Source organism: Muscardinus avellanarius, assembly GCF_963383645.1.
Source record: "Muscardinus avellanarius genome assembly, chromosome: 1".
Taxonomy (NCBI): Eukaryota; Metazoa; Chordata; class Mammalia; order Rodentia; family Gliridae; genus Muscardinus; species Muscardinus avellanarius.
This window is the reverse complement of record NC_137786.1, coordinates 52,739,527-52,765,608: the sequence shown is the minus strand read 5'-3', so window position 1 is coordinate 52,765,608 and position 26,082 is coordinate 52,739,527.

Here is a 26,082-nt window from a genome sequence, read left to right as displayed (position 1 = left end):
GTGAAGTTGACACAATTATGTATCAACTCAATCAAAATATTTGCTTAAATTAAGTGCAGTGTTGCACAACTGTAATCCCAGTACTTGGGAAGCTTGAGATGAGATGAATGCAGTTTCAAGGTAAGCATACAATAACTTAACAAGACCTTATTTCAGACAAAGGACTGAGGTTGTAATCTGGACTTAAACCCCAATACTGAGGCTGGGCAGAGAGCTGGGAACAGAATGGATTAAAAGAGGCCTTCTGTAAAAAACAGGAAAGGTTAGTAAGATAAGAATAGCAATGACCAGGCAAGGACTGTGGAAATCAAAACACAACTCCAGCCCCTTATTTGTACTATTATGAGGATAGCCTGTGTAAAAAATAGGGGGGGGAGGGGTGAGCAGACAAGTGGAGCCAGGGAATTAGAGCCCACAAGATAATGATTCCAATTAAAGATTCAAACTGGGTAAAAGACATTAGCCCCCAAGACCCAATTCTGACCAATCACCAATGCACACTGGGGAAAGGGCTACACGAAGACATTAAAAACTCACCTAAAGCTGGGCGTGGTGGCGCACGCTTGTAATCCCAGCATTCGGGAGGCTGAGACCTGGAGGATCGCGGTTCGCAGACAGCCTCAGCTACTTAGTGAGGCCCTCTGCAACTCAGTGAGACTCGGTTTCAAAATAAAGAATAAAAAATAGGGCAGGGGGTGTAGCTTGGAGGTCAAATGCCTCTGGGTTCCATCCCCAAACCCGCAAAAAAAAAACAAAAAACAAAAAAAAAACTCACCTAAGAACTTGAAGAGTTATTCTCATTCAGGGATTCCTCCCTTCTGTGTGTAGAAGGGAGCTGTTTTTGTTTTCTATCCTAAGAAACTCATATTATTGTACCTTCATTGGTTCTTTATTCATTGAAATTCACTGGATAACCCACTAAGAGTAGACACCCAATATTATTTTGACACCCTAGATGGGATCATATGGAAAGGGAAACAGTAACACACACACATGCTTATTTGTTATTAAAGGACCGTGGGAAGTTAATTCTTGGAAGACAGTGATTTTAGACAATGAAATTTTAATTTTACTTTTTGGACTCAAGTTCCCTGAATGAAGAAAATTTTGTAGTTAGAAGAGGTGCACTTAGGTCTTCGCTTTGTCACTAATCTACACTATCATATACTTGGATCTGTTTTTCTGTTGCAGAAGCCAGAGGATCTATAGGAACTTTGTCAGGACTAACAATCTATGTGTAAAGACTAGTGTGGGTTTGGATTAAAATTTACCCTCCTAATGAAATTGGATATGCTCCAAGTCTAGACTGCATATGACTCAAATTCAATGGGTAAACATAGGACTCTCTGATTTTGCTGCATCCTCTTGTAGCATTTGACAAGAAGTCATGATTTAAGATCACAGGTAACTACTAGGAAATTGACATTAGTCAAAAGACCTAGGTTCATGTCATGATCTTGCTACTTACAAGATGAATTTGGGAACTATATGCTACTTTAGCCTAATACTGTTTCTTATATGGAAAAAAAAGCCAAAAGCTAAAACCCAAACAAAACTATACCCCATATAAATATTGTAGTTTAGAACATAAGTTGAAATAATGCTACAAGTGTTTGCATAATTACCAATTCCAATCTCATGGTATATGGAGAGAAGGAAGGAACCCAGTGGGAAAGGCACCAAGGGTTGTATATGTATTTTCATCACTCTGTACCTCAGTATGATGTAAAATTACAACATACTAAATTTAAAAATCATGTAATGTCAAAAATGTGATAATACTTTACTGTAAAACTCTGTAGTATCTGACTTGAACCCTTTATGAAGCCTTTAGTCTTTAGTATATAAAAACAGAAGGCCTGAGAGAGCCTGTGTTTTCACACCTCAAAGGCAGATACTCTGTTCATAGTTTGCTATTGTCCCTTCTTGGAATATCACTGAAGTTATCAAGTGGCCAGTACTTCCCACCCATTTTTTCTTTTTAAATACTGCGATTAGCATTTTTATCTCAGATATTAGTGTTCATTCTGACATTTTCTGTATGTATATATTAGAATAAAAATTCTAATCTCCTCAATACTGCTTTCATGATCATTGTTCAAAATCTCTTTAGCTTGTGAATCTAATTTCCTCCCTTAAAGGAATCTTAATTCCTTTTGGCAGCCTGTGGACCTTAAGGAGAGACTAAAGACCATTTTACATTATTTTACAATGATATTTTTGAACTACACAAATATATCAGTACTCCTGCTGTTTCTATGCACAAAAGAAAGCATTTTGGTAATTTATTAGAATTGCTCTTCTTATTCTAATTTGAGTACAGGCTTATTGGAATAAAATTATCAGTCCCAAAACACCCGCTGGAAGTTACCACAGGCCACTGCTACAAATGAGATGTTGTATTCCAATGGATAAATATATTTAACAAGGAAGGAAAAATGTATTTCAGGGATTTCTTAATGCTTTGCACTTGATAACTAAATTTTTTAATGCCTTAATACTAAAAGTGCCATCTGTAATTACATACACACAAAACCTTGTTTGTCTTTTTAAGCCTAATTCTATAATAAACATTATAAGCTTAATTAGTATAATTTAGTTTCAATTTGATAGGGCAAGTTCTAGGTACAAAAATTTTTTTGGCTGATAGGCATATGTAGTGACAATTGTTAAACTATAAATGTTTTATTGCCTGGTTGTGATATTGGTTGATAATTTAAAATATTTGGGGCCATTTTACAAAGCAAGTTGTTTACCCAGTTACCAGCAACAGCTTGGAAAACTTAATTGAAAGCAGATGATGCAGTGATAATGCCATGCCTCCACTTAAATGTCAGTGAGTTATTTGTTATTTTACTTTTTGAGATAAATTTGACTTCAAGAAAGGAAATTGAAGTCAGGTGTGATGGCACATGCTTGTAGTCTCAGTACTTCGGAGGGTGAGACAGGAAGATTGCAGGTTCTCGGCCAGTCTCAGCTACTTAGTGAGGGTCTGGCAATTTAGTGAGACCTTGTTTCAAAATAAAGAATAAAAATAGGGCTAGGGTATAGCTTTCAGCTAGAATGCCCCGGGTTTAATCCCCAATACTCAAATAGTAAATACTCCATGAGTCAAAAGAAACGGTCTCTTAAGACTATCAGGTAGCTAGGCTAGCAACTCAGGCTAAGCAAGCAAGCCAGAGACCAGGTTAATATGACACATTGTGCCTTTAATGAAAAAATTATGGTATTATTGACACCAGAATATTTGTTTAACCACCCAAGCCAAAATAAAAAGGAGAAAATGCATGTTTCTTTTGCAATAAAATTCAATTGTACATCAAATATTTGAATAGCTATTGTATGGCAGTGTAGTTGCAAATGTAAATAATATACATAGGCTTCAAGAACTTTATGAAGAAGCAGGAAGTCAGTTGTGGCATTACCTTTTTAAAAGCACTGGAAGGATAGGGGTGTGGCTTAGTGGTAGAGTCCTACCTAGTACGCAAGAGGCCCTGGGTTCTTCCTCCAGCACCACAATAAAGTAAAATAAAATCACTGGATATTTAAGTCATTTCTTCTAAATTCCTAAAGAAAATTTTTTATTTATCCAAAGATGACCCCCAAATGGGGTATGTCAGCGAGTCCTTGAATCTGAGCTGATCCTGTGTTACCAGTCGGACATTACAGAGGTGATACGTGGGCCTGAATCATAAGAAATCATGCAGCTTTTGACATTGTTTTCTGAAATGCTCACTGGGCACAGCCAATAGCCAGATTGTATATGCAACTACCCCCAAATGATTAGCGTGTGAGGGAGTCTAAGCTAGCCATGTGGACATCGCCAATCTGTTACAACTATCTCAGCCCAACTCCCAGTCACAGGCATGCAGAGCCCATCTTGGACATTCTAATGCTGGTAGACACCAAGTGATAAGTGAACCCACTAAAATATAGTTCTATCAAAGTTTATTTTTTTCAGAAATTTACTCAGCCATAAAGAACAATTGTCATTTGTAGAAAAATAGATGGAACTAGAGAATATTATGCTAAGTGAGATCAGCCAATCTCAGAAGGGTCATATGTTTTCGTGCATATGTGGAAACAAGGTAGAAACTAGAAGCAAAAGGGACTTTAGATAAATGGAGAGACCAGTGGATTCATGGGAGATTGGAGGAGGGAGGTGAAAAAGGGACTAACAAGGTTTGATGAAGAAAACAGTTCAAAAAATGTTATGTGTATACATGAAGATACCACTACCAATCTTGCATGTCTGGGGAGAGGTTCCAGAGGGAATCACATGCATGTATGTTTGAATCACATTGAACCTCACTATGCTGTACAACTACGATGCATTAATAAAAGTAGTATATTTTTAAAAATGTTCTGCCTTACTCTGAGGACACAAGTGTATTTGTCCTGTATTTTATTACATGGTTTTGAATTTTTTATTTCACTTTAATACATTATATGACTTGAGTGATGTTCCAATTTGGTTTCTTCCTTATATGAATATGAATATGCATTCCTATTCCCGGAGCTTTGTCATGCCAACTGATATTTAATGTCTTTCTATATGTGCTCACCTGTTTGTGTGTATCTAGACTGTTTCATTTTCCTATTTGTCATCCCTATGTCAGTACTATATTTTGCCGAGTGTGGTAGCACACACCAATACTTGGGAGGTTGAGACAGAAGGATCACAGGTATAAGACCAGGCTTAGCCACTTAAGGTAAACTCTCAGCAACCTAGGGAGGTCCTCTTTCTAAATAAACAGGCTGGAAGTAGAATGCCTCTGGGTTCAACCCCCTGTCTGTCTGTCTGTCTCTCTCTCTCACACACACAAACTCACACACACACACACACACACACACACACACACACACACACACTACTACTACTACTGATATATCTTCATTACTATAAACTTACTATAAAATTTTAAATATTTTTCAACTTATACACATTTTGTTTTATTGATATTATAGCTCTTAATACCTATAAAATGGTATTCTTTATAAATTAACTTCACTACTGTGTTAATTTTTAAAAATTATTATTTTCATCAAATGTATTATGCTTTCATTTAAAAATTTCTATAAATGCTATTTTCTAGTAAATTTGTATTGATGGCATATGCACATATATACATATATTTAGGAATATATAATTAGATTTTCCCATCTTAAAATATAATACATGTATAATGAGGCTTTTTTCTTAAAATTTACATTTTAATATTTAACCTACTTTGTTATAAATGTATTTACTTGTAATTTAATTTTCCTTTTTTGTGTATCTATGATAGCTAATTTATCTATTCCAGGATTAATGAACTATTAGGTTATTTTCAGTTTTATGAACAGTGATGTCAGGCCTTCCAGTGACTAGAATTTATTGAATACATCCCAGAGTAGAACTGCTGGGTTTAGAGTAACACATTTCAAACATGGTTTAAGTTTGCACTTCTAGAATACTAATGTGTGTTGTAAATTTATTTTTATTGGTTTCTTCTGTGAAATATCTGAGATGCCTGTGTTCATTTCTCCTGTTTCCATCTTGCTTTCATCCTTTTCTTATTCTGATTGCTAGTATCTTCAGTTTGATTTTGTGAAGGTTTTAACTTTAATATATCAAAGGGAGGATGAAAAAGGGTAGGTATGCGAGAATAGACAAAATGTTATATGCATATATTAATGTACCACTATGAATCTCACTATCATCTACAATATAATATACCAATAAAAATAAATTACTTATATTTTATAGTTTGTATGTATCTTATAAAATCTGTTCCTACCTTGAGGATATGAAGATATTTACCTCCAAATCACCTTTACATTTTGAGGATTTACATCATTTTGAAAAAAAATGATAATTTAATACAGCTTAAAATTATATTTGTAAAGTAGAACTCCAATTATGTAGAATGTGTTGGAAATTTCGTTAAATTATTTTTCTTGGAATCTTACACTTCTAAAGCTATCCTGCATAGTTTCCTTTTGATTTAAAATTTCTTGCTGTTTCCTATTCAAATATAAAATGCAACTTATTTTGTACATTGATCTTAGAAACTATAGTAGTTTTGGTAGGTTTTCTATATTTGATAAAATATTTTCTCTTTCCAATTTTTATAGTAATACTATTTCATAGTTTAAATGTCTAGGACCTCACTAAAATATGGTAATGGACACCTGTATTTTGTCCAAGATTAATATCCAGAACAATGAAAATATTTCAGTACTGAGGGTATTTGTTATGCATGTTTGCATAACAATGGTATCACATTAAGATATATGTTCCTAGTTAAAGGATATTGGATTTGTGAAATTGTCTTTCTCTGTCTCTCTCTTCCTCCAACCCCATACTGGGGATTAAGTCCAGGGCCCCATACATGCATTGCTACCTCTACCACTGGAATTACATCCTCGGCCATTTACAAGATCTCATGTTTAGTCCCCATTAATATATCAATGTATTAATTATACATTTGATATTCTAATTAGAAACATGAAGTTTCTAAAATGTATGATTTATTATTTCTAAGTTCACTTCTAGTACAAAGAAACCTTTTGTTAGAGGATTATAAGTCATTAGCTTGCCTTGCAAACTTTTCTAGTCATAATATCCTTCAGATATCAAAGTTATACAAACCTCATATGAGATATTCATTTTCTCTTCTTTGAAAAATGTTCTGAATTGGAATTACTTGTTCTGTGAATGTTTAATAAAAATCACTAAAAGTTTTCAGAATCTGTTTATGTGAAGGTTGAGTGGTGATTTTATAGACTTAATTTACATAATGGTATGGAGCCATTTAGTTTTCAATTACCTCTGGATACAGTTTTATCATTTTCTATATTTCCAGAGTTTACCTATTTTGCTTGTGTTCAAATATACTAACATAAAGTTTATTTTATTTTTTAATTCCTGCTGAATATATATCTTCTAATTTTATTTGGGTTTATTCATTTTTCTTTTTACTATTTTCCCAAGCTAGAGATTTAGCACATTAATTCTTAATTACAAGAAAAGTCTAAAGGTTTTCCCAGTAACAGGACAGACAACATGCTATTCTAGGCCATTCTAAGTGTTTTGGAATGATTATATTAGCAATGGTCAAAACTCTTATACATAGGGATGATAGGTATAGTTTATTTTTTTAAAATAAATGACTGGATGAAATAGAATTACTTGAAGAAATCAGAAGCAGATTTGAGAACTTGTTAGTGGGCTATTTAGATAAGTCATAATTGGGACTTGATATAGAAGGTAGAGTGCTAGTGAAAATGGAAAGAATGGGTAAAATCAAGGAATACATGAGATGAAATAGGCTGAAATTCTAAATCGATTATTCACTCCTCTGTCACTTCTCAGATGCGGCACTCTGACTTCTTACTGGTCCTGTGCTTCCATAATTGGTGATTCCTTAACAGTTTTTCTCTCCTCTTACTCTAATGAAGTCTCAAACACTGCCTAAGAGAGCAATGGTAGGCTGCTCTCTTCTAGTGGAGGTTGCTCAGTTTGTTTCAAGTATGTTTTAGAACAGGATTTGGATCTACTGTTTCTTAGAAATGAGAACTTGAACTTCAGGTTAGGGCCTGTCTCATGCATATATCTACTAAGTCCCACATTTTTATTCCATAATGCAAAATAAGGCAGATTTTTTCTCATATAAAACCATTTCCATGATTAAATCTTGAAGAACCATTAAATTCAAAATACTTAGTTGTAGAATTATCTAAGCAAAATAGAAAGATTCTGAATCAAAGCTTTAGCTATAGTCAGCCATGGTAATGCGTGCTTGTAATCCCAGTACTTGACAGGCTGAGACAGGAGGATCACACAGGTTCGAAGCCAGCTTCAGCTACTTTGTGAGGCTCTCAGCAATTTCGTGAGATCCTGTTTCCAAATAAAGTATAAAATAGGTCTGGGAGCATAGCCCAGAGGTAGAAAAGCCCCTGGGTTCCACCCCCAGTACCATTAAAAAAAAAAAAAAAAAAAAAAAAAAAAAAAAAAAAAAAAAAAAAAAACTTTACCTATCACTATCACTATGTTGCTTAAAGTTCTAATTAAATACATTATATATGAAATAGACCATATGTCATAAAAATGACATAGTGAAGAGGCAAAGAGGAGACTGTTAGAACTAGAGGATAATTCTGGAAATATTTTGGGTTCTTATTACCATTTTCATAGAATTTTGGTTTTGAAAAGATCTAAATGCTTTCATAATTGGACAGATAGATCTCTAATCTACTTTTCTTTGTGTTCCTGCATAAACCAGTTGCTACCAACAAACTGATAAGTCACTATTCTAAAATGTATTTCTGCTTCCTGTATTCATGCCTTGGCTTATACCTTCTTCCAGGAATAGGTATGTTCCATTCCTTATATCATTCACTAAAATCCTATATATTGGATAAGAATAAGATTAAATGGCATAATTCCTATGATCATTGACTATTGTTAAATCTACTTTGAAATAAAATCATCTGCAGTTTTAAATAATACATATAAACTTTCTGTTGCACAAGCTTGCCTCATTTATTGTGAATCTATAACATTCCACATGTTATTGCAATCTCCTTGAAGACAGTTTATTTTAAATGGTCTATATTCTCCACTGCTTTCGTGCTTTGCGTTAAGTAGATAGTCATAGCAAGCCAGGTGCAACAGCACATGCCTGTAATCCCAGGACTTAGAAGGCTGAGACAGGAAGATCAGATTTGAGGCCAGCATCAATTTAGCAAAGCCCTCAGCAGCTTAGCAAGACCCTGTTTCACACTTTAAAACAAAATTTATTATTATTAATATTATTTTATTTTATTTTATTTTATTTTTTATTGGTGCACTGTATTCATACATCATAGTAGGATACATACTTCTGTAGACATACATGCACACTTTTCCCAGTCAGCCCCCACCCAATCCCCACCCCATTCTCTCCCTATCCCTCCCTCCCATGCTTGGCTTAGTAGTTGACATCTAGTATTATGGCAATTTATCTAACATTAAAAATGATAATCTCACATAACAGTATCATTTGTCTGATACCAAGCTTTTGATGACTTAAAGATAACATTTCAATATTTCTTTTTGCTTTCTTTCTTACCAGAGAATATTTTTTTTCTATTTTTAGGAAAAATATCATATATTTATATATTTATTTTTCAGAAAAAAATCTATTCTAATATGGAATATGGACTCTAGGTACCCAAAACGATCTTGAAAAAGAACAAAGCTAGAAGATATATATTTTCTGATTTCAAACCATATAAAGCTACAATAATTGAAACAGTGTAGTACTATTCTAAAGGCAGATATATAAACCATTGGAGTTAAAAGCCTATATTGTCAAGTTATTTTTGACAAGGTTTCCACGAACATTTGGTGGTGGAAATATTAATCTTTTAACTAAATATTGTTAAATAATTACATGGAAAAGAATAAAATTGGACCCTTACCTAATCCCATATACAAATATTAACTCAAAATAGATAATAGAACTAAATATAAATCTTAAGACTATAAACTTTTAGGAGAAAATCTGGGTCATTAAACCTCACAACATTGAAATTGGCAGTGATTTCTTGGATATGATTTCAATGGCACAGGCAACAGAAGAGTATACAAACTCCCTAAAAAATAAAAAAAATATATTGTATATCCAAAGACAATGTAAATAGAGTTAACAGTTACTAATAGAATGGGATAAAATATTTCCAAATGCTATATCTGAAGGTATATTAATATTCCAACTAGAAATCCTAAAACTTAACAACAATAAAGGCAAACAATACCATTTAGAGATAGGTAAAAGACTAACATAAGTAATGAATCTCCACAGATAACCAATCTTAGTTGTCTGTTGGATGGAAACTCTTGTTTCTCTGGTTCTGGTGTGTGTTACCTATTTCTTCTTTGTAGTTAATCTCTTTGAGTATTTTCTCTAGTGCTGGTTTTGAAGACATAAATTCCTTCAGTTTCTCTTTGTCATGGAAGCTTCTTATTTCTCCATCTAATTTGATAGAAAGTTTTGCTGGGTAGGAAATTTTTGGCTGGAAGTTGTTTTCTTTCAGAGTTTGGAATATGTTACTCCAAGCCCTTCTGGCTCTCATGACTTGGTTTGGGAAGTCTGGAGTGATTCTAATTGGTTTGCCTCTGAATGTCACTTGGCCCTTTGCTTTTGTTGCCTTTAAGATTCTCTCCTTGGCTTCCACATTGGTCATTTTGACAATTATGTGGTGTGGGGATCCTCTTCTCCAATCCTGTCTAAAGGGAGTTCTATAAGTTTCCTGGACCTGTGTATCGACCTCTTGCTCTATGTCTGGGAAAATTTTCTGCTATTACTTCCTTGAAGAGATTGTTGATCCCTTTGGTTTCACTTTCTTTTCCCTCCTCTATTCCAATTATTCTTAGGTTAGCTCTCTTAAAATGGGCCCATATTTCTTCAATGTCAGATTCCTGCTGTTGGATATTTTTTCCTAGATTAGAAACTATGCGTTCATTTTTGGATTGCTCATCTTCTAAGAGCGAGATTCTGTTCTCCATGTGGTCTAATCGGTTATTTGTGCTTTGAATTGAGGCCTTTACTTCATTAATTGCATCCTTCCTCTCTTTTTGGCTCTCTCTGAGTTCTTTTCGAAGCACCTCTATTATTTCTACAGTTATTTTCCTGATTTGATCTTCTAGAAATCTCTGATTTTCTGTTTTATCGGGTTCTGATGTTGTGGGGTTGTGAGCATTCATTGCTCCAGTATTATTCCTCTTTCCCATGATTTTGGAAGTTTGTGCCTTCTCTGGGTTCTTCCCTTGGGTCACTATGACTTCACTTAAGGTGTTCTGGATCTCGAGTCAGTAGTATCTCAGACCCCACTACTCCTTTACTGGGTTTTATCACAGAGTCTCAGACCCAGAGAGTCGATAGAGGCTGCTTTAGACTGTGGGGGGTGCCAGGTTGCACATTCTCCTATGGTGTGATATCTCTGCCACCACCCCTCCCCCACTGGGTCAAGACCCAGGGAGTACGGTACTGGGATTTCTCCTCTGTGGCCCGCAATTTGACTCACTGTTCTTGAGTACGCAGATGTAGCTGTACTGGCCTCGCTGAATTCGGTGCTGCTGCCGCCGGTGGCAATATGGCACCGCTGCTACGCCCTCGGCTGTGGGGCTGGTGTTTTTCTTCTTGGTTTTGATTTCCACTCTGAATCCCTGCAGCGTGTGCTGAGCTCGGCCACTGGGAGCTTTAGATGCTCTCTTCGTGGAGAAATCCCGCCTGGCTGTTCCGCAGTGGCTCACCTCGGCTTGCTGTAGCAATCCCGTGAATTTGCCGGTGCCGCCGGCAGTATGGCGCTGCTGCCGCGTCTGCCATGTCCTCAGGCGTGAGGCCGGTGTATCTCCTCTGTGGCTCTGTTCTCAGTTCGCTTTCTCTCTGGATCCTGGTGACTTTTTGTTTCACTGGTGATGGTGTTTTCTGGCTATTTAAGGCACTGATTTTGTGGTAATGGAGATTTGTTGTTAGCGGGGCTCTTAAGCCCCGCTTTTCTCAGTCGCCATCTTCCCAGAAGTCCTCCTAAAACAAAATTTAAAAAGGATATGAATGAACACTGCAAGTAGCATGACTTTCCATAAGTTTTTAGAAATCTTATGTAAAGATTAATTCTACAATAATACAAATATAAGTACTTTAAGTATAAAAATGCAAATATAAATATTTCACATTTTATAAACTTGTAGGTTCCCAGAATTTTTATGAAAGTACTATATAAACTCTCTAATTTTGTTCATAATCAATTTTAAAAATCCTTTATCCTTTTTCTGGCTTATTTTTAAAATTATTTTATTGGTGAATTGTCATACATTTTTGTTTTAGTAGTGGATTGAACTCAGGGGCATTCTACTTCTGAGCTACACTCCCATACCTTTTTTTTTTTTTTTTTTTTTTTTGGTGTGTGTGTTTGTACAATTTTATTTTTTAAATTTTTTTATTGAACATAAATGGTATACATTTAACTATACTTGATGCCCGCTTCCCCATCCCACCCCTGTTTACCCTTCCTCCCTCCCAACAATGATTGTCCCGGGTAACCATGCCATATTCATAATTTTACACATATTTGGATGTGGACCCTCGTTAATCAAGTTCAGCCTTCCTCCTCCTCTTTCCATTCTAGCTTTGCTGGTACTTTCCCTCCATTATCTGGAGTACCACCGGTATCCTCTAGGTTCCCTCCGGACCTCTTTTTTATTCTTTATATTGAAACAGGGTCTCACTGAGTTGCAAAGGGCCTAAGTACTAGCTGTGGCTGTCTTCCAATTGTGATCCTCCTGTGTTATCCTCCCAAATGCTGGGATTATAAGCATGAGCCACCACACCTAGCTGTAGTCATATATCTTAACGGAGTATAAGATGGTAGAGGCATACATGCACACCTCACTCAATTAGCCCTTACTCAATTCCCACCCCATTCCCTCCCCTATCCCTCTTTCTCATTTGGCTTATTGATTAACTTTATGTATGAATGTACATCATGTTCATTAGGAAATTTTCCTCTTCCTTTCTCCCATCTCCCTCAGGTCACCTTATTTGCTCATCTATACTCATTTTTTAACATTATCATTTGCCACCTTCCCTCCCCCTAATACACATACATCAATCAATTGAAAGGTGAGTACTAAAAACGTCACTGGAAATGCCTAAGCCTTAACTATATTCTGCTGAAATATTTTATGTAAGGCTATAAAATCTATGTGACATTTTATAAGAATAATAAGTGAAAGCTTCAAACCATTATCTGAAAATTCATAATGTACATTAGAGGATAAAAATAAACAGGTCTCTACAACATTTTGGGTTGATTTTTATTTTCAGTGATGACACACTTCTATTTTTCACGATTATCAATTTTATCACATACATAAGAAACAAATTTATTAAGAATCATCTCAGGGCAGGGCAAGTTTCTCTGAAAAAAAGTCTCTGAAGTTTCTGCCATCTGGGGACATGGAGCCCCCTCAGACTGCAGATGGGCTCCTGACTGCAATTCCTGTGGAGAAGCCCCAGGCAGTTTGCCTGTTTCTCCTGCAGCTGTCTGAGTCCACATTGGGCTAGCCAATGTCAGAGTCCAGGGAATTGGTATTGTTCCTTTTAGCAGCCTGCTTTCACTGGAGATACTTGATGTTAAATAATCCTTAGTGTCTCTGTTCCCCCTTTCACTGAAGCTACTTAGTTGGATCCAGGGTGAATCTTTGGGGACAGCATGCAGCAGCAACATGTTCATATAATATAGCTCATACTGAGCCAGTGCCCTTCACACATGATCCACACCAGGTAGACACAGTTGGTGTAGTGGATGTTCAGTGAGAAGTGTCCTCCACACACACGGTCAATCACTAAAGATGGTGGATGGTCAGTGATCAGCACCCTCTGCACATGTGCTCTATCACCATGTAGACATAATCGGCATTATCTACAATCTGAAACAGCTGGACATCCTTTAAGTCATCCAGAGTCCTCCTATCCATTTTGAATAGAACGAGGGGGAGTATATACTTAGGACCTTCATGGCCAGGTGACCTGGACAAAACTATTCTCATTGATGTCCCTCAGTCTGTCACAGTGGCTCCTGAGGACATCCTTGCAGGGAGAGCTGGCCAAGAGTCCTGGCCTTGCCTCACTATTCTTTTCTCCTAGCACTGTCCACTGAAAGCTGCTACAGCAACTAAGGATGCTAGCTGAAAAAGTATGACAAAATAACAAGCCCAAACAAACACACAAAATAACCAAGCCCAAAGCCCAATCCCACAATCAGATTCAAAGCCACCAAACTACCAAAGATACTGAGTCCTACAGGTTACCATGTCACTACCCAGAGCTCCCTGTACTGTACTTAGGGACAAAACCCAGCAGCAGCAAGGGTCTTACATAGCAGGTGCTTAAGGCTTCCCCACAACAGCTCCTTGAGAGATCACAGCAAGAAATGGCCAGATTACTGCTAGATGTGGCCTGCTGTGGCAGTCTCACTTTTGGGCCTCCAGGACGTTTTACACCCTACTAAGAAGAATCCAGAAGCTTTTTGCTTCTGTGCGTTTTGGACACTGATGTTTATTTGTCTAAGCATTAAAATTTGTAGGATGCTTCAATGATCTTTTCACTTCAAGCCTAAAAATTTGGTAGCTTTTTGGCCCTTTTAAAAAATTTATTGGTGCATTGTAGTTTCAAAGACTTGGAAATTAAACTTGAAACTTTAAAATTACTAGAGGAGGGCAAAGGTCCAACACTCCAATATACAGGCACAGTAGAAACTTCTACAATAATACCCCCAAAGCTCAGAAAATTAAAATAAGTATTAAGAAATTGGATGACATTAAACTCAAAAGTATGTTCATCAAAGAAAACCATCAAGAGTCTAAAGAAAGTGTACAGAATAGGAGATCTTTGCCAGCTATAACTCTGATAGAAGACTAACATTTAGAATATACAAAGTATTTAAAAGACTTAAAACTAAAAGTTAAACCAAGAAATAGGTAATTTAACTAGATACTTTATAAAAAAAAGTGCAAAAGGCCAATAAATATATGAAAAATGTTCAACATCATTAGCAATCAGGAAGATGCAAACTTGTTAAAGACCTCATCGTATCAAAACTCAAAAGATGGAATTCCTTTTTTGTTCTTGTAGTGGTAGTAATAGTAGTAAATGAACCCAGGGTCATCCTACCCTGAACTCCACCCCCTGCCCTGTTTGATTTTCTCTTTTGAAGAAGGGCCTCACTAAGTTGCTTCAAATTTGTGATCCTCTTGTCTGTCTCCCAAGTACTTATAGGTATGTAGCACCATGCCCAGTTCAAAGTTCGGTTTATTTCAACTCAGTGACTTGTGTCTAAAGTATGGTAGCACTTAACTCTCATGTTACTTATTTTGTGAACAGAATAATCGGTGCTATCAAGGACACACACCAAGTGCAGAAAAACTAGCAAACTGCTTCCCTGCCACGCAAGTCATTTTCTATTGACATAATAATGTATGTATGATGGAGTCTTGCTAAATATCACACATCCAATTTGATTTTTTTTTACAAGTTTTCCTAGCTGTCAATACTTAGCATGGAATTTATTTAAACAGTTTTTTTCTGTAAGCTATAACAGGCAAGTTAGAGAAATTTAGCAGTCAGAATTGTGCTGACAATTTACCCACTAGCATGATGCAGAAGGAAACCCAGCTTGCTCTTTCCCAGGTGCATCTGTTCTGTCATGCCCAGAAAGCATAAAATGATAGATGATTGTCAGTTCAGGAAGGAAATAGATTTCAAAGGTGCCCAGGAGGAAGATGTTGGCCATGCATGAATAACTATTTTTATAGTTACATTATTTTCTTTTTTGTGGTACTGGGGATTGAACCCAGGAGCATTCTACCTCTGAGCTATACCCTCAGGCCTCTTGATTTTTTATTTTGAAACAGGGTCTCCCTAAGTTGCAGATGGTCTCACAAAATTTCTGAAGCTGGTCACAAACCTGCGATCCTTTTGTCTCAGCCTCCCAAGTACTGGGATTAAAAGCATGCACTACCATGCCAGCTATTATAGTTAGATTTTCAACTCAAAGTATTAATTGAAGAGGAGGAGAACAGCTTGAGTCATTGGAATACTGATAAGCATATGCAATATAGTGGTTTATTAAAAACTGAGACCCTATGATAAAATTAGCTTTAGTTAGGCTTATAAAAGTGCTCAGGTAATCTAAAAATCTTGAATTTCCTTTCAGGGCATTTAATCCCATTTGTATTTAATTTTTTTTATTGGTACATTGTAGTCAAACATCTTAAGGGGTACAAGATGGTAGATGGCATCTACCATCACTGCACATGTCACTCAGCCCTTCCTGGATTCTCTCCCCATTCCTTCCTCCTTCCCCAATTCCTTTCCCCTTCTGTCCTCATGTTTGGCTTAGTGATTGACTTTGATGGTGAATGTGTTCATTTTTATGGTAAAGCCTCTTTCTCCTTTTCATTATGTCATCTTTCTTTGTGTACTGTTTAACATACAACATAATACCCATGATCCCTATTTAAAGTAGGGTTTCATGAAGAATATCAAATTATGCAGTAACGTCCTTCTCTTCTCCTTTCTACAGTTCAACTTATAATGTTGCTAACTTCTATAAGACATCTATTCAAAGGATTCAGTTTAGTGATTTTGAGAGTTATTATACCTATTGAAGCCATGATTACAAGATACAATTTTAACCACTCCAAAGAGCCCTTGTATTCTTCTTGCAGTCTCCTTTCTCCCCAGCAACTCATCTGCATTATGATGGTAGATTAGCTTGCATAATCCAAAATTTTATGTAAAACTGATAAAACATTTACTCTTTGCTGGCTTCTTTTTACTTAGTATCCAGAATTTGAAATGTATGCATATACTTGTATATATCAATTATTCACTGGCTTTTATTGCTGAGTATCTATCATTTCATTGACTTTTTTTTTTTTTCTGGTGGTACTGGGGTTCCTGGAAGCCCTTCTACCTCCAGGCTACACTCCCAGATCTATTTTTTATATTTTTTATTTGGAAATAGGGTCTCTTAAGTCAGCACGGCTGGCTCCGAACCAGCGCGATCCTCCTGTTTCCGCCTCCCAAACGCTGGGATTACAAGTGTGCGCCACCACACCCGGTGTCTTTTGATTTTTTTTTTATCCAATCACCTATTAAGGAACATTTTGAGTTATTTTTGTGAGTCCAACTTCTAGGAAGATTCATGTATAAGTCTCTATGTGGACATTTATCTTTTCTTGTGTAACTTTCCGGTTTATAATTGCTTTGTCAGATAATAAATGTATGACTAAATTTTAATAAAAGACAAAATAGCCTTCTCAGAGTAGAACAATTCTATATTTCTGGTGGTATATGAGTGTTACAGTTACTTTACATCTTGACCAGAATTTAATATTGTCGGCATATGCTTTCAGTTTTAATCAAATGAGTATTCTCATTATAGTTTTAATGTGCATTTCTCTGAAGACTAATGGACATCTCTATATGTGCTTTTTGATATTTATAGATATTATTTAGTGAAAATTTATTCCAATATTTTGTCCATTTTTATTGGGTTATTTGTCATTTCCTTAGTGAGTAAGAGTTCTTACATATTCTGGAAACAAACGCATTATTGAATACATGCAACAAAATGTTTTTTCTGGTGAGCCAGGCGTGGTGGTACATGCTTGTAATCCCAGCATTCAGGAGGCTGAGACAGGAGGATCATGGTTCTTTGTAACTCAGTGAGACTATGTTTCAAAATAAAGAATAAGGCTGGGGGTGTGGCTCAGAGGTAGAATACCCTTGGGCTCCATCCCCAGTGCTGAAAAAAAAAAAAATAGTAACTAAAAAAATTTCTATTTCGGCATGCATTTTCATTTTCTTAATCAAATATTTCAAAGATCAGCTGCTTATAAATTTGATAAAATGTGCTTTTAGTGGTCTAAGAAATCTTTCCTAAGCCAAGGTCTCTAATTAGCTTATTTTTGTTTACTTGTTTGACGTCCTCTCATTTAGCTTTTAATTTTGTCTGGAATCTTTAGTGATAAGTGCTAGAAGATATTAGAGAAATGGCCTTTATCTGTCTTCTAACAGTATATTTGAGACACCAAAAGTAAATAAGAAGTGTACTTAAGTGAAAATCTCTGTCCTCCCTTAATTGAGGTTATCTTGGCTGAGAAAATAGAATTTACAGATGTTATAAAAGTGTCTGGAAATAATTTGAATACATGGGAAGTCACACATAATAAAGATTCAGACTGAGACCTTAAGAAGGTCTTCTTTTGTAGAAAGCCTACCCCAAAAAAAGTTTTATCTTGTTGCCTGAACTATTGCTTGGTAAGATCTGTCTAGAGAGAGCTTTTAATTTTCTTCTGATTATTCACAATAGTGACATGATTTTATAGGCCAGTCTAACAAGTTATTTTTTGTATTGTCCAGGACCGAAACTATAACCTCTTATACCGAATGCTCAGAGAAGTAAAGATGGGATGCTTCTCTCGTGTATGACAGCATTTCGGCAGCATGGATTGCCACATAGTGGAAGCCTGTTTGCGGTAGAAAGCAAGGCCAGTGCCCACCTTTGCAATGGGACATCAGTGCTACTTGAATCAGAACTTGAGAATCTATTTATGAGTCTTTATTCTAAGGCACTTCAGAGACTCTCACTTCTAAGGCAGGCAAAGGGATTTCATGTGGGTAGATACCAATCCCAGGAGACGGTTTTTCATATTCTAAGTGCATCAATCCATAACGAGCCAGATTCCTGATTACCATTCTTGATGTGAGGGGTAAGAGTTTTATAAGAATGTTTCTAGAAAAAAATGTAAATATTTCTCTCTCCCTCCTTCCCTCTCTCTCACACATATACTCACTTTTGCCACTGTAACAAATGGTAGAGAGACTTTGATAACAATGCCCGTCTGATCAGTTATCTAGATCAATAACTTTTCTGGCTATACGAAATATTCACAAATTTCATTTATTGTTGACAGTTTAAAGAAACATACCACAGATGCCACTTTTAAGTCGGAAAAATCTATTATGTGCTAATAACGTAATTTTCAAGTGATTTGGCTATATTTGAATAATTGGTAATTAAAAAGAGAAATATATAGGCCTATTGCAATACCCTTCTTGAGAATAGCAGATGCTCTGGCTGCTCTCTTGATTGTGACTTCTTTTCTTTTCTTCCTTTATGAAGATCAATGTAATGACTTTGACTAGCAGTCTTTAAGTTCATAATCTGTTTTCTATTTGTATCTTTACAAATGAAAAGAGACAGCTTGTTTCCCAGATGGAAAAACTCCACAAATGCCACAGTGTAGCTGAATTGAAAAAAAAAATGCAAAAGCAAATATATAATGGCTTTTTTCTCAGCCATGACCAATATTATCCCCACTGAAGCAGGTATTCTATATGGCTTTATTTTTTTGGTACTGGAATTTGAACCCAGGGGCATTGTACCTCTGAGATATACCTTCAGCCCTGTTTTAATTTGAAACAAGGGTCTCGCTAGATTGAAAACTCACTACTTGCTAAAGCTGTCCTTGAACCTGTGATCCTCCTCTCTCAGCCTCCCAAGTTTTGGTATTATAGGAATGTGCCACCATGCCCAGCTCTCAGGTAGCTTTAAATGGAAAGAAATTCTAAATCAATGATACTTAGAGATTCTAAGCCACAAAAATATTTTTCTGCTGATACTTTATTTTTAAAGTGAACAAATTTCTCAATGCCTCATAATCTTTTTGTCATGTTGGAGGGAAAATGTCACAAAACACTGCTCTGTTGTCTGCTATGCTTTCTCTGTACTTAGTCACATGATAGGGGAAATAGTTTCCTATGAAATAGAACCCTGTGATTTTTTTTTTTCCTGTCCTTTAGCTTCCAAAGCTAACAAACAAACAAACGAAAAAAAATGCCAGACCTCCTTCACTGGTAGGTTACATATAAAATGAAATGAATCACGTCATTTACAGGGAAATGGATGAAACTGGAGGATATTATGCGAAGTGAGATTAGTCTGTCTCAAATAAGAAATTGGATACTCTCCATAATATGTGGAAGCTAGGGAGAAATTTGGTCATAGGAACTCTAGATGAATGAGATACTGAGGCAATGGAAGGGGGCAAGAGGGAAATTCTCTAATGCATATAATGTACTTTAACAAACATATCAATGTCAATCACTAAGCCAAACATGAAAAGGAGAGAGGGAGAGGGAATGGGATGGGAATTGTGTAAGGGTTAATTGGGTGATGTGTTCATCTTCACCATATTGTACCCCATTAAGATGCATGACTAAAATGTAACAACAAAATTCATAAAAGATGTATGACTACAATGCACCAACAAAACTCTGATATGCACAAATATATAGAAAATAGAAAAAGTAGCATGACCTCAAAGTACAAGGAATAGCATGAGAAAGGCATATTGCCAACCAGTCATATGTGTGAATGTAGAGGCAAGAAACTCTCAACAAAACAATAAACATAATCCACCAAAATACTAATCATATTGTTAGTTTGAGGAGATGTTACCATTTGGGGAAACTGTCCCCAGGGATCTTTGTTAGACCCCTGGGAATAAGTCCCCAAACAAAAACCACGAAAAGATAAAAAAAAAAGCACAGGTTCTTGTCCTGAGCTAAGGATAGATAATGCAATAGCCCAGACTTTTGTGAAGATTTAAAGGAATTTATTAAAAAGATAGAAATACAGAAGACAGTTACAGCCCCATGCCACTCCTGAGTGGGGGTGGTACAAAGGAATTCACCAAAGATACAACCCATGGAACATTCTTATAGCCAGCCCAGCCAGATCTGAGGCAGGTCCTTTGATATGTAGATGTGCTGCCCCATCTCTAACCCAGGTATCCTGCTCTGTCTCCACCCCAGCCAGATCTTTCCCCCTCTGGGGCAGGGGGACAGCTGTGTCTTTGGCACAGACCCCTAAACCTTTTGTTATACTCCAAAATGTGTTAATGAAAATGTGTTAATGAAAATGTGTTAAGGATTTCCTCACATCCTTGAGGAAGTTTGCCTCTCTTTAGAAATATAAAAAGGCCCTTCTTCCTGAAGCTCCTGGCTTTCTTTACTACCAAAGATATCTTTTAAAATTGGAAATCTTTCCCAATACTGGTACATTAATACTTTTTGAAACCTCTTCCCAATACTGGTACATATATCATAATGAATTTTGCTGTGTTACAGGAAATCAAAATTTGTATGTTTATTTTACCTTAGAAACAATCATTGTGATTCATTATATTGGTATATTAAAGGAGAAACAATAAGATAAAAAAAGCATTTGACTAAATTCAACATCACACACACACACACACACACACATACACACACACACACACACACACACACACACACACTTAGAAAATAGTATTAAAAGGGAACCTTAATCATGATGTTGAAATACTCTTTTTGTGCCTTAAAATATCACTTTTCTTCAGTTCAGTGAATTTCCTGTCACAGGAGGTGGCTTCTTATAATTATGGTGAGAGCAGATTGCAGATGGGCTGTATTGAAGGAATAAATTTTGGACCTATTCTTATAATTCCCACTTACATTTAGAAACAGAAGGAATTGACACAAGCTTAGATCAATGTTTCTCACACTTCAGCACATGTTCAAATTACCTGTTGGAGTTGTCAAACATTGCTTTGTTCCACTCTTTGTGGCTGGTTTTATAGTTCTGGAGTGAGACCTATGACTTTTTGTTTCTAGCAAGCTCCCAGGTGATATGGATGCCTTTCAGTGGAGTGCCCAATTTTTAGAACTGATCACCTTAGAGCAACAAGTGTGATTCATAGAGACACTACAAAGCTATTCCAGCGCTTTTAGCTTCTGGTTTCTGAGATTTTTTGGTTCATTCCTGTCTTCTTTAGTTCAGATCCTATAAAACAATGCTTCAGATAAAGGCTTATTTACATATGTTATCAAGAGAGGCAATCCCAAGTGAAGAAATAGAGTGATACAGGGGAAGGAGAAAGAGTAAACACAAGCTGGTGTGTGATTAAACTTGATATCCAGAACAAAGAATTGTATAAGTACATACAGCTGTTTTAAGCCTATATCTCAGGTATATCTTTCCAGGGGAAGCATAGATAGTTTTATCTATGAACTCACAGGTAAATCCCTTACATGCATTTATTTTTGCATGAGCAAATGGCAAGTATATTTTTTAATCATTCAGTAAATTGCATCTTGAGAAAAGTCCTGAGGTCACAGATAAAACCTTGAGGAGAGACCATGAGCTTTTGCTCAGCTAAACTCAACTGGAAAGACATATTGCCAACCAATAGTATGTGTGAATATAGAGGCAAGAAACTCAACATTCAACAATCTCTATAAAGATCAGAGAATTTTGGGTAAGCCCCAGCATAAGGTAAAAACTGGAGAATTTAAGTTTAGCATAATATATATGGACATAAAGGGAAATGTTCAGCATAATTAGCAATTGGGGGAAAGGTAAAATAAAACTACACTGAGATAGAGGAATAAATAAGGTGATCTGAGGGAAATAATAATTTTTCAAAATAAATGAGTAATAAAACTTTTTTTGAAAGACAAAACCAAAGGAAACTTGTCAGCAGACTTACAAGAAATGTTAAACTTTATTTCAGGCAGAAGAAAAAATACTTGACAGAAATTTAGATCTACATACATATAAAGATGAAAGATACTATTATCTCATACTCCATTAAGATATATGACTACAGTACACCAGTAAAACAAAATTTTAAAATAAGTCCACTTAGAATGGCAATAACAATAAATGCTGGAGAGAATGGGGAAAACTCCTATATACTTTGGCAGGATTATGAATTAGTACAACCACTATAGAGATCAGTATGGAGTTCACCCCAAAACTAGGAATGGAACATATGACCCAGCCATACACTCTTCAGTATCTTTCCAAAAGAATTTAGTATACTCTAGTGATATATACATATACATATTTATAGCAGCACAATTCACAATAGCCAAACTATGGAACTTAACTAGGTGTCCTCCAATATGAGTGGATAAAGAAAAAGTGTCATATATACAGAATGGAATTCTACTTATCCATAAAGAACAAAACTATGTCTCTTTCAGGAAAATAAATGAAATTAGAATATTTTGCTAAGTGAGATCAGCCAGTCTGGAAAAAAATCAAGGGTTGTTTGTTTTATATGTGGAAAAACATAATAAACATAAGAGACATTAAATAATGTGGAGAGAGACCAGTAGAATAGTGGAAGGGGAGTTGTGGAGAGAAAAAAGGAGGAATTAGAACATTTCCAATGATACTATGACAATATATGAAGGTATTACTATCAATATAATTAACATGCATGGGTTGGGAGGGAAGGGGAGTAGAGTAGGATGCAAAAGAAAATATATCAAAAAACTGTGTGCATATGTTTCTATGACATCGAAACAGTATAACTGCAAGCTACTAATAAAATTATTTCAAAAACAGATGCATCTTGAATCATGCTTTGCAGCAATTTGACCTATATTATAGCTATTTTTCCATTACAGCTGACACTCAGAACACAATATATATGATTGATGGATAGCCAGTTAAGGTGTTACTTGACTAGTGTACATTTTTAGATAGTCTCAGTATTGTGCCCAGGCTAGCCTCTAACTCCTGAACACCGTGATTCTCCAGCCTCAGCCTCCTGATTAGCTAAGACTATAGGTATGAACACACAGTTGATAAATGTAATTTTTAAAAATTTTTTTATGCTTAAGCAAAGAACAATCAGCACTACATCAGAGGAACAGAGGAGTGCCTTAAAAGATACTGAAGTCTCTGAACACATAAAATTTTTTATAAGAATTCATTATCACTTTCCCCCATCCTGCTTAATCAATAATCCTCTTTTCCCACCAAAAGCAGATGCAGGCATGCCAGCCATCTCTGTTGTGTAAACCTTTTCTGTTAGATCACTGATCAAAATGTGTTACTTGGTTAGCCATGTCAGGGGCTACATGGTACATACCTGCTTTGAAGTTTAAGGCATATACTGTCTACCTGTTACCTTGGTGAGTTCTCAGCCTTTTCCTATCTGTCTGCCCAGAAGTTACTTATGTTGAAAACTTGTTTTATAATAACAGATTGAAAAACACAGGAATATAGTCTTTTAAGGTATGAAGGTTTGGGGCTATAACTATTTTGTGTAATTAGTAATTAATATTGGGTTAATACAGTTTGCTTTTTTCCCTTTGACTTTAGTTTAAACTTATTCTAAATAGTTTTTCTAAGTGTAGGGTTCTGTGTTTTAATATTCAGTGTTCAGCTGGGATAAAAGCCAATTTTTAGCTGATCAAGGTCTAACCTCGCTGCAGCCTTTGGCTGACAGCTTAGAGACAGGATTTTATTGTTTTGCCTAAGTATGAAAACTTGTTCTTAATATCAATTAATATAACTCTTTAGTAAGAGCTTTATTAATAACAATATCAATAATGATATTATATTTAACAATCAATACAGACTCAATCTCAATCAGGCATTACAATGGTGGGAGAGTGATATGGCTTCAATAGAAAATGTTTTGAGTTTTGCCTCCGGGTCATTTCTCAGCCTGGTGATAATGCAGTGCTATCCTCTCCTGACACTGGCACCTGCTAAATTACCCACTCTCCATGGTGGCCGGGGCTATGTGGGCTGCTTAGTAGGTTAGAAACCTATACTACATGTTTTTTCATGTGGATGATATTGAAAATGGCATACATTCAGACTGTGGTTGGTGCCCTCCCCCCCCATTGTCCCTTCCCCCCTTCCAACAATGAGTGTCCAGGTTAACTATGCTACATTCGTACTTCTACACATATTCAGATGTAGCCCCTCCATTAATCAACCTCAGCCTTCCTTACCTCCTACCCTTCCATTTCAGCTTTGCTGAAGTTTCCACTACATTATCTGGAGTCCCTCTGATATTCCAAATAATCCCTAGTTTGGGCATATTAGAGAAAACATATGTCCCTTCTCTTTCTGTGCTTTGCTGATCTCACTTAACATAATGTTCTCCAGGTCTTTCCGTCTTGTGAATGGCATGATTTTGTTCTTTATTTTTGAGATGGATACCTATGTTGGTCCCATATTTTGGCTATTACAAATTGTGCTGCTATGAACTTGGGTATGCATATGTTACTGTAGTTTTTATTTCAACCCCTTTGGAAAGATACCCAGGAGTTGGTAGAACCAGGTCATATGGTGGATTCATCCCCAGTTTTCTAAGGAATCTCCACACTGATCTCCATAGCACTAGTTTGCATTCCCACCAACAGTGTAAAAGAGTTCCTCTTTCCCCACATCCTTGTCAGCATTTTTATTTGATTTCTTTATGCTTGACACTCTGGGGTTAGATGGAATCTCAGCATAGTTTTGATTTGCATCTCCCTAAATGGCAAATGATGTTGAAAATCTTTTCATGTATTTATTGGCCATTTGTATCTTTTTTTTTGTGTGTGGAGTCTTTTGAGCTCTTTGTATATTCTGGATATTAGCCCTCTATCAGAGTGGTGGCTGGTAAAGATCTTCCATTCTGTAGGCTTTCTCTTTAGGTTCTTGATGCTTTCCTTTGACGAGAAGAAACTTTTTAGTTTGATGCCATCCAACTTGTTCTTGCTTTAATTTCCTGTGCTTTCAAGGTTTTCTTGAGAAAGTTACTGCCTCTTTAATGGTGACCTCCATCCTATTAAAACAATGTGCCCTCATGTTTGAAGCAAGAAATAAGGTGCATGTTCCATTTCACATAGGTGCAATCTTTGAAATATTTAATACATGTTATTTACTAAAACAAGACACAATCACTGCTGGTCCTGTCTAAACAGGTGGTATTAATTTTTCACTTTACAACTGAAGATTTCTTTCACTTTTTATCAGCATGCTGTTTTGGAGGAATTCACCTACCTGGTGTGTTACAGTGAGCCTTGTGGGTTATTGCCACTATTAATAGTAAAGTTGTTGCACCATGATCAGTCCCAACATACCTAGAAACAAGTTGTAGAGTTCTTTCCTTCTATCAGTTGGTTATATAGAAATATTACATAGAAATATTAATAGTTCATGTGCGTTATATTCATATAAATTTAAAAATTAAGGTAGAGTGATATGAGATTCCAGACAGTCTATTCATCTATTTGACTCTACCTTCTGGAATTGCTTAAACACATTGGCTAGAATGAATTGCTAACTATCCTTTTTATACAGGAGACCTAGTAGTTCCCAGCTCATGAAAGGCACCTCTGATGACATTATCACTTAAAGTCCTGCAGTAAGCTGCTCTGTCTCTAGTAGTTAACTCACACAGTCAAAGATATATTCTTTTGCCAAAGACCAGCTCCAGCCAATTCAGGGTTTCTCGAAGATGGTGAGGAGTTGGCAACTTGAGGGAATGAGAGCCTTTTTTGGACGTGTGACTCTGCCATACAGAGTTGATGCTTTATTTTTATATACTTTTAGACAGAAATATTTGATATTAACAACTTTTGGCAAAACATATCCTCAATACACCTGGATATAAAGAACTTTTAGCAAAACATGTTTTCAATA